The sequence below is a fragment of the Pleurodeles waltl genome, chromosome 3_1 (assembly GCF_031143425.1).
Source record: "Pleurodeles waltl isolate 20211129_DDA chromosome 3_1, aPleWal1.hap1.20221129, whole genome shotgun sequence".
NCBI classification, from domain to species: Eukaryota; Metazoa; Chordata; class Amphibia; order Caudata; family Salamandridae; genus Pleurodeles; species Pleurodeles waltl.
Window position 1 is genome coordinate 5,985,505 of NC_090440.1, and position 8,793 is coordinate 5,994,297.

The 8,793-nt window shown below is 44.3% G+C and overlaps 1 protein-coding gene across 4 annotated transcripts in view; it reads left to right on the plus strand.

The window, feature by feature from the left end:
* Positions 1-6,555, plus strand: part of CELF1 (CUGBP Elav-like family member 1) — a 383,811-nt gene extending 377,256 nt beyond the window's left edge. For all 4 annotated transcript variants that reach the window (XM_069221614.1, XM_069221618.1, XM_069221616.1 and 1 more), the window contains exon 15: positions 4,470-6,555. The gene's annotated coding sequence lies outside the window, so the exon portion shown is untranslated. The remainder of the gene's footprint in view (positions 1-4,469) is intronic.
* Positions 6,556-8,793: the final 2,238 nt, after the last annotated feature.

Consider the following 8,793-nt stretch of genomic DNA (forward strand, 5'->3'; position numbering starts at 1 on the left):
TCTGTGGCTGAAAGAGCACTACATACATTAGATGTCAAAAGAGCATTAATGTACTACATTGACAGAACGAAGAACATCAGAAAAACTAAACAGCTATTTATTGCATTCCAAAAACCTCATGCAGGTAACCCAATATCAAAACAAGGTATAGCCAGATGGATAGTTAAATGCATCCAAATCTGCTACCTTAAAGCAAAAAGACAACTGCCCATTACTCCCAGGGCACATTCAACAAGGAAAAAAGGTGCTTCAATGGCCTTTTTAGGAAACATCCCAATGCAAGAAATTTGTAAGGCAGCCACTTGGTCTACGCCTCACACATTCACCAAACACTACTGTATAGATGTGCTATCCGCACAACAAGCTACAGTAGGTCAAGCTGTATTAAGAACTCTATTTCAGACAACTTCTACTCCTACAGGCTAAACCACCGCTTATGGGGAACTAACTGCTTACTAGTCTATGCATACCATGTGTATCTACAGCGACAGATGCCATCGAACTGAAAATGTCACTTACCCAGTGTACATCTGTTCGTGGCATCAGTCGCTGAGATTCACATGGACCCACCCACCTCCCCGGAAGCCTGTAGCAGTTCAGAAGTTACCTTCAATTTTGTACATTTGTATATATATTACTTAATCCTTTAATAGGTACATACTTACATTTTTCATTGCGCGGGCACTATTACTATAGTACAACTCCTACCTCACCCTCTGCGGGGAAAACAATCGAAGATGGAGTCGACGCCCATGCGCAATGAGCACAGAAGGTGGAGTCACTCGGTCCCGTGACTCGAAAACACTTCTTCGAAGAAAAACAACTTGTAACACTCCGACCCAACACCAGATGGCGAGCTCATGCATACCATGTGAATCTCAGCGACTGATGCCACGAACAGATGTACACTGGGTAAGTGACATTTTCATTCTACCCGAGGTAGTGAGCAAGTGTCATGAGAGCATTCAACTACCAGTGTTTGTTTTTGTAAGAACCCACAAACACAAACTAGAAGAACCCTAATGCACTGTTTACAAGATAGTGTTGCAATCGAAGCCAATTATTCATCTCATATGCAAAATGCAGTAAGGGAACACCCATTACAAAAGGAGCAATTGAACGATACAATATGCTACTCAGCAGCAGGGAAGACTACCTTTGTTCCCTAAAGCACATTCAACAAGGAAAAAAGGCTGGCCCTCTAGGGTTCCTTGCCAATGTGCCCATAGACACTGCCAGCACAGCAGCAACATGAGCATCTCCACACACATTCACAAGACATAGACTGTAGATTTTGTAGATATACAAATAAACAAGGAAGGTCAAGTGGGAAAATAGGCTCTACAGCACCTGTTCATCCTCATTTCACCCCAACCAGCCCAATGAGGGGGAACCGCTACATAATCTAATGAGTAGCATGTGAATCCAGAGAAGGATTCATGCTGCAAAATGAAATGGTTACTTACCAGCAGGAGTAGTTTTGCAGCTTAAAGAGTTTTCTGGATTCACATTCGACCCACCAGGCCACCTCCCAGCAATGGACAAACAGGTGGGAAGGAAGTTGTACATAAAGATGGATTGTAAAAAGAAAGAAGAAAACAGAAAAAAGAATCCGAAGATGGCTATCACGCACAGGAACTTCTGGGGTGTTGACTGACATCACACAGGGGACAGACCTAGCACCAAATTGTGGTTGACACCCACGGGAAAAAAGGGTGAAACGAACAATTCCAGACCCAACCACTAGGTGGTGGAATAATGCACAGTATGTGAATCCAGGAAACTCTTCAAGCTGCAAATCTACTTCTACTGGTAAGTAACCATTTTGTCGTCTATTCCCTAAGTGAGGAATCTGCAGTTAGACTTGTCCATCAGAAAAACAAGGCATTTATCTTTGGTATTGCCTTTACAGGTAGATGCTCTGCAGATTCCGCACCGAAACTGTCACCTCTGTTATGTGGAATTGACTCTTTATCCATCTTTAAAAAGGTCCCAGTTTACTGCTCTGCACACTGCCAAATCTGAATTCTGAAAGAAACTTATATCTGATAGACTTCTAGCTGCAGATTCCTGACCTTAGTTGTCACCTGATATGAGATTGGATCTGGAATAGTTTCATAAGCTGTACCTTGCACATTGGTACAGTGAGTTCTTTGGCTTTGCATGGTCCGCACCAGAAGTGTTGTGCACAATGCCTATAAAAGTGCCACCACAGGGCGCTGACGTCTGTCAGCGCAGATCCGGAGAGAGCTACCCCCAGTAATTCTTTTGATTGACCTTTTTTCAACATTTGCTAAAGTGTTTTTTCAAGGCTTATCTCCTAGTGTGGCAGACATGCCCAGAACACGGAACAAAGCTGACGAGGCACTGATACGGTGCCACCCAGCAGTGTGCAGGTGCACTGCTGGGAAATTCCAGATCCAGTCTGGTGCTGGAGATATTCTAAAGATGTAGAATCTGTTAGAATATCTACCAGAAAAGGTGTAACGGAAGGTAAGTAACTTTGGGATGCAGCAAATTGCACACTTGAGGCTTCAGGCCAAAAATGAACCACTACAAAGTGCTTGGTCAGAATTCCCACATCTGATGCCGTTAACAGGCCCAGTAACTTGCAAGGGAACGTCATTGCAAGTAAAGGCTGCACGGCTCCCCCAAGGTGACCATTGGGCACTAGGATAGACTAATCGGTGCCCGTTGCTAAGAAGCTGTAATAATACTTGGGGTTGTATCTTTGCTGCAGAAGATGCTAAGATATTGTAGACTCTCTATTTATATAGTGTTTCACTGACTGAACATGGAAGATTTCCTCCTGTGCTGAATTTGATTTTCGAACACCTACATCTGAAAGAGACATTGACTGCTTTGAAACCCCCCCACCCTTGAGAGATTGAAGTGCTGAGCGGGTGAAAAGGACTACTTAGCCTTCTGATTTAGGGTGCAGCAGTATTTGTACACAGTTGTACGAAAGGACACATGCAAGATACGGAGTGTCTCAGGATCCCAAGAAAAGCCGAACATTAAAACCCTCTTCTAGATACCTTCTCCCATTAGTGAGTATTTTACAGGTGCCCGCAGAGTGCCTCGGTGCTTTCATCATAGAGTTAAGACTTGGTACAGTGTAGACAGCCGGGCCTCCGTTTGTCATCCGCAGAGGAAATCTTGGAAGGGTCGCACAGTGCATCAGGAAGCTGGAAGCTGGGCATTTACTCATCTTATTTGCATTGTGGCCAAATAAGAATGAGACCTCCACCGCATTTTATCGTGCAGTTGTATGCTTGCTGAAATCTGATGTATGTTGGTTCACTCTTTTTGTGAGATGTGGAGAGAACTTTGTGCGCTTTCTGGCAGCGTGGATCCTCAAGTTGTCCATCTGATCTTTAGATGCTGCTCAGGCTGACAGTTTGTTTCTTCGTTTCCCCCCTTCGACCTTATCCTTCTGGGTCTTTACCTGTTGGTTTATTCTAACTGCATGTGGATACAGGAGTTTTATTTTGTTTTTTTTTACTTGTAACACTGGGACTTTAGTTTGTGTATCTCCTTTAGGCGTATGCCAGCTTGCAAGAAAATCTCCTTTGGACTCAGGGGGTTATTGGATCTCATTTTACTGTTTGGCTTTGCTTTAAAAACTGGCTGCTCCTAGTAAAGCCGAAACTTTACTGAGCAACTTAACTTACTTCTGGATCCTCCACCTGACTCCTAAGGGGTGTCCTGCCGGCATGCGATTCAAGGGAGGTACTCATTCCAAGGAGCAGTGTTGCAGGTAAGCAGCTGCTCTGTCTCCCTCCCTGTGATGTATTACTTCATGTAATTGTTCCGTGTGAGATGCTGTTCTCCATTTGTCTTCCCTCTCCATTTCTCCTTCCTCCCCCATTTAGCACTGGCTTTGTAAGCAGTTGGCCTTGTCCTCCACATCAGAATCCCAGATGTCCCCCTTCCATGTCGCATAACCCTTGCTAATCTGAGGTTCTCATGCACCCCCTCGTTTCTCCTGTAGTGGTGCCATGTGTCCCCCCCCTCACGCTCAAGCTGAGACCTGCCCTGTTCTTCCTGCTTTTCAAACACCTGCCAGGTCTTGCATTTGCTTTTGTTAATTGACACTTCTCAGTACCCTTTCATCTCCACCCCCTCACTTTGTATTTCATACTCCTCCCCCCTGATGTGATGCATTTCTTTGTTGGCCTCTCTCCGTGTTCACCTTAGTCTGTCCCCCCCCCATCCCCGCCCCCATTGATTGCTCAGCTATCTCCCCAACACGCCCCCTGCCTTCAAGCTGCCTCTAGTTCGTTACTACGGAGCTCCCCTTCCCCATGACTTCTGTCTGCTCCATCACAAGTTGATGTATTGGCTGTCTGCACCCCTCTTCGGTGTACTGCATTCTGTCCCCCATCTCCTCCCTTCCCCTCTGTTGATGTGATGTATTGCTTTGTGTTACTCAGCCATTCTCCTGTTCTCTGGTTTGTTTTTTCCAGATTCCTCCCTGCCGTTTGTTCATCGTTGTGCCTAAAGCATGTCGGTGTGGCGTTCAAGTACATCGTCCAAATCCTTGTCTCTTCAGCTTCTCTGATGCTTGAACTCTCACCTTTGACCCTGTGTTGACCTTTGATACTGATGTGTATTTGTTATTTTATCACGTTAATTTTGTTCTTCCTTTGTTTTTTCTTTTCTGTTGTGCTGCTAGCTGATCCTTTCTAGAAACACTGCTGAGAGGGAGGAAACATTTCAACTTTGCATTTGAATATTTAAAAATTCTATTTTTCTAGACGTTGGTAAACTAAGCACTTGCTCTTGTTATAGATTATTTGTAGCAGTTTCTGGAGCAGCCTTGCTAGCACACTCGGTTTAGTAATTTCTGTCTGAACATACAGATGCAAGGTTGAGTCCAGAAAAGAAAAAACGGGGGAAAAAAAAAACTTCAGATGGGTGGTGGCTTGGGACATGAGCTTGTTCTTGTGGGTGAGGTTTAGCGCTGTGGTCTAGTCAAGTCCTGCTGCACGGCCCAGCGCTCCGCTGCACAGCCACAGAAAGATTGCTGACAATGAGTACATCCTTGTCCTTAAGGGAGAGTAGTGTTGAATTGCAGGTGTTTCCCAGCAGTGGTGAGTGATCTAACCGTCTCTACGTTCTGTGGCGGGAAGGCGCAATTTATGTGGTGCAGCTCTGTTCATTTCAGCATTCTCTGCAGCAACAAGTAATGTTTGAATTTCTTGATGCGCCAGGATAAAGCTGGGAAACCAAGTTCTCCAAGGCTGTGTACAGGCCCCTGCTGCTCCCAACATGTCCTCAGGCTACCCCTTCGGTGTATCTCACCGTGGCTTGTCGTTCGATATGCCATTCCTGGGGTCAGTGAGTTTAATCTTATTTTGTAGTGAACCAGTTTAATCACCCACCCCTTAAAATCCTTCTGTGCGTTTACTGTGCTGAGTGAGCAGCTCATTACAACCCACTCCTGGAACTCTGCTTACCACTGAACAGTCAGTCACCCATTTGTTAAGTTTCCAGCAGGGAGTCGCCTATTGTGGATGGTCATTAGTGCTTTCGTTTCAGCAACTAGTTACATGGTCAGTCGCTCTAAAACATTGTAACCTTATTGACATGCCTTTGGCAACTTCTGAAAGTCTCGCTTCTTTGTACGGCACCAGACTGAGTGCTTTAATATATCCCTAGTAGATCTCAGTGGTGCCAGATGGGGTATTGACATTCAGCATCCATCTAAAGAAGGATGCCCTTGAAATCAGCTGATTGGACGCCTTGGCGCTAACGTCACCAATGCTTTGTTGTGGGCTACAGGGCAAAAATAGTTTCAGAATGATTGAGGAGCTCAAATACTGGAGCTATGGGTTTTGAAACTTGGCGTTCGAAAGAAGGGACCTTGAAGGCCGGGCATGATGCAGAAGTCTTGAGAGGTCCAAGATTCTGTTGGACAGGCCTTGCATGAACTGCCATTGGGGTTGGTGAGTGTGAGCATTTACACTGCTTAAAGGGGAAGAAGGCTGTGGGGCGTGTTTAGGATTCCTTTTTGGGAACCCGAGATTGATAGAAGGTAGTTGGGAGTCACATGAGACTAAAGCTAACACTGTAGAGCTTTAAGGCAGGTAAAAGGCTAAGGATGAAACACTGGTAGAAGGCTTCACACAGCGAAGGTTGATGGTGATAGTGCGACGTCCAGAGGTGGTTTGAGGCACCACTTGTGGTTCTCAGTAGACCCACTTTACCCGGAGAGCTGAAGAAGTCCCTGGGAAATGCAAGGCCATGGGTAAGTGCATTGGCAATCCCTGAAGGGCTCACTCTAAACGCACAGCTCGATTCTTGGAGTGGGTGATGACCTAGAGAGCAGCAGCATTCTTTCACGCCTCAAATGCAGAAACCTGTGGAATCTTTTTCTCTATACAAACAAAATGCCAAATTTGAATGTGACCGAGCACTGCTGCTCAATTCTGGTCCAGTTTTCTTTTATTTCCTTCCTCCCTATATATCTTTTATTTTGCTTGATTTTAATGGATTTGAGATTGTAGAGCACATTAGCCTCTGATTTCTGGCTGCTTTTTGTGAATAATTAAAAAAAAAAAAAGAAAATCTTTTGGAGACAAACCTGTGGGCTTTTATATTGGTACAAACTGATTGTATTTAACACGAGGGTTTTGTACAGTTTTTTTGCCTTTTCTACTAGAAAATGATATAAAGTGATTATCTCTCAATGTGAAGCTTAAAAGAAAACCGTGCCACTGACCATCCCTGCTGCCCGTTGGCTGGAGAGATTCTGGCTGCACTACCCTTCTACACTAGGACTCTCTTCCTCTTTCGGACTGACTGCTCCAGACATGACTCCTTGCAGACCCTTGCCCTTCCCAGTTAGATGACCATCATAGATGCTGACTCCTCTCATACCTTGACAGCTTGCTTCACAGGTGTGATCTCCTCACTTCCAAATACCTATGCTTCCTGTAGCAGAGGACACCTGCCCCATTACATTTAGTTCTCTGCCTCCTGCTGGAAGTGACCCCCCCCCCCCAAAAAAAAAAAAGGTTCTACACCTGGCAGAGATGCTGGCTATTACCTTCTATCCATTGCTGACTGCCCCACAGATGCGGACCACCCCAGCGCAAAGCTTACCAGCGGCGGGCTGCAGAGAAGGTGACCGGGCTGGACTGCCTGTAGAAGCAGAGACCAGGATCCAAGTCTCTTACACACCAGACACGCTTCTTTTCCCCAAGGTTTCCATTTGTTCTTGTTTTGATTTGCAAAGTTAAATGTCTGTATTGTTTTTCCTTTTTTCTGTGTGAAAAAGTGTTGTAATATGTAGAAAATAATGGATTTACTTTAATGGTTTAAAAGAAAAGCAGGAGGCCACTTGTTCATCAGTTTACTTAGATGCAAGTTTGTGGATTTGAAGCTTGAAAAGCAATATGTTCAAGTCTAAAGAGCCAGCAAGTCTGTGTTTAAGGATTATTTGTGCTCTTTTTTTCTTTGTCCCAGTGGGGTACTTATGGATGTTTTAATTGCACACACACATTCACCCTGACAAAAATAATTTTGTACAAGTGTTACCTTCCTGTGTTTATTTGCTATTAAATTGTTTGAGAAAAAACAGTGATGTGTCTGACTTATCTTTGAGCACTTAAAGTAATGTTTTGCTGGAATTTTTCGCACCTTTTGTCCCAAACAATTCCGGAATAATAAAGAAAAGCCATTGCTTATGCTTGCTGTTCTAAAGTCGAGAACACCAGACTTCTACTCAGGAATCTCTGCTTCCTCACTGCTGGTGAGTTGTAAACCTGTGGCTCGCTGCCTTAAATCAACACAGATCACACAAAAGAGTGCACACTTTATCCTACCCAGCTCAGACGGTAAGCTTACACACAGTCCAAAATACTTGGTTCAAACTGTGGTTGTTTTCTGCACATTCTGTATTTTAATTTCCCTGTGCATCATGGAGGAGTGGAAAGTTACACCATTACTCTTCACCAGTGCCTTGGTGAGACAGCAGGAGAAAGGTGAGTGTGACAGCTTGTCTTGGAACAGAATGCCCTGATCAGCTCGTAATTGTAGCCCTAAATGCAATGAAATTATTATTATTTTATTTTATTTTTTTTGTGTGTTTTTTTTTTAACTGGATTGCATTGAGGCCTGAATCTTTCTGGCTTTGTCTCCTGCTAGTCTTACTTTATCAATCTGTGCCTCGTCACACATTATTGGCCTTCCCTCTCGCTATTTGGACTTGCCTCGGTCCTCAACTTGCCTCAGATTTTCACCGATAACTTAGTGAGGAGAAAGGCGAGTGCTACGGCTTGGCTTGGCCGTGATTCACCGGAGAAGTCACGTTTAGGAAATTAAAATGTGTTAGAATACTTGCTAACCACAAGTGCTGAATAATTCTCACTTGCGTATGGGATTTGGAACACTTCTTTAATAAATCTGGAAACATTTAATAAGTTAGCTATGCATAAATGCAATGTGTGGGTGACTCACACTTTCAAATTCCTTTTCCAATTGAAAATGTATCCATAAAGCAACTTCTGATAAAGACTTGTAGCTGCACATTTCTCACCTTTTGAATATTCCCCAGGCTTCAGACTGGACCCGTAAACTTTTCAGCAGTACCTCTCTGCATGCCAGTAGGTAATGCTGTTCTGAAAAAGACATGCAGAACCTATTGTAGGTGCCACTCTTGCACGATGGCAGTGCCTTTCTTTCTGCGCCACCAGACGTGGATCAGGAGCTCCCTCTTGTCGCTTTGAGACTCCCTGTGCCTCTTAAAGTGTGCAAGGGAAAATGTCACTTCCTAAAACTGCCATT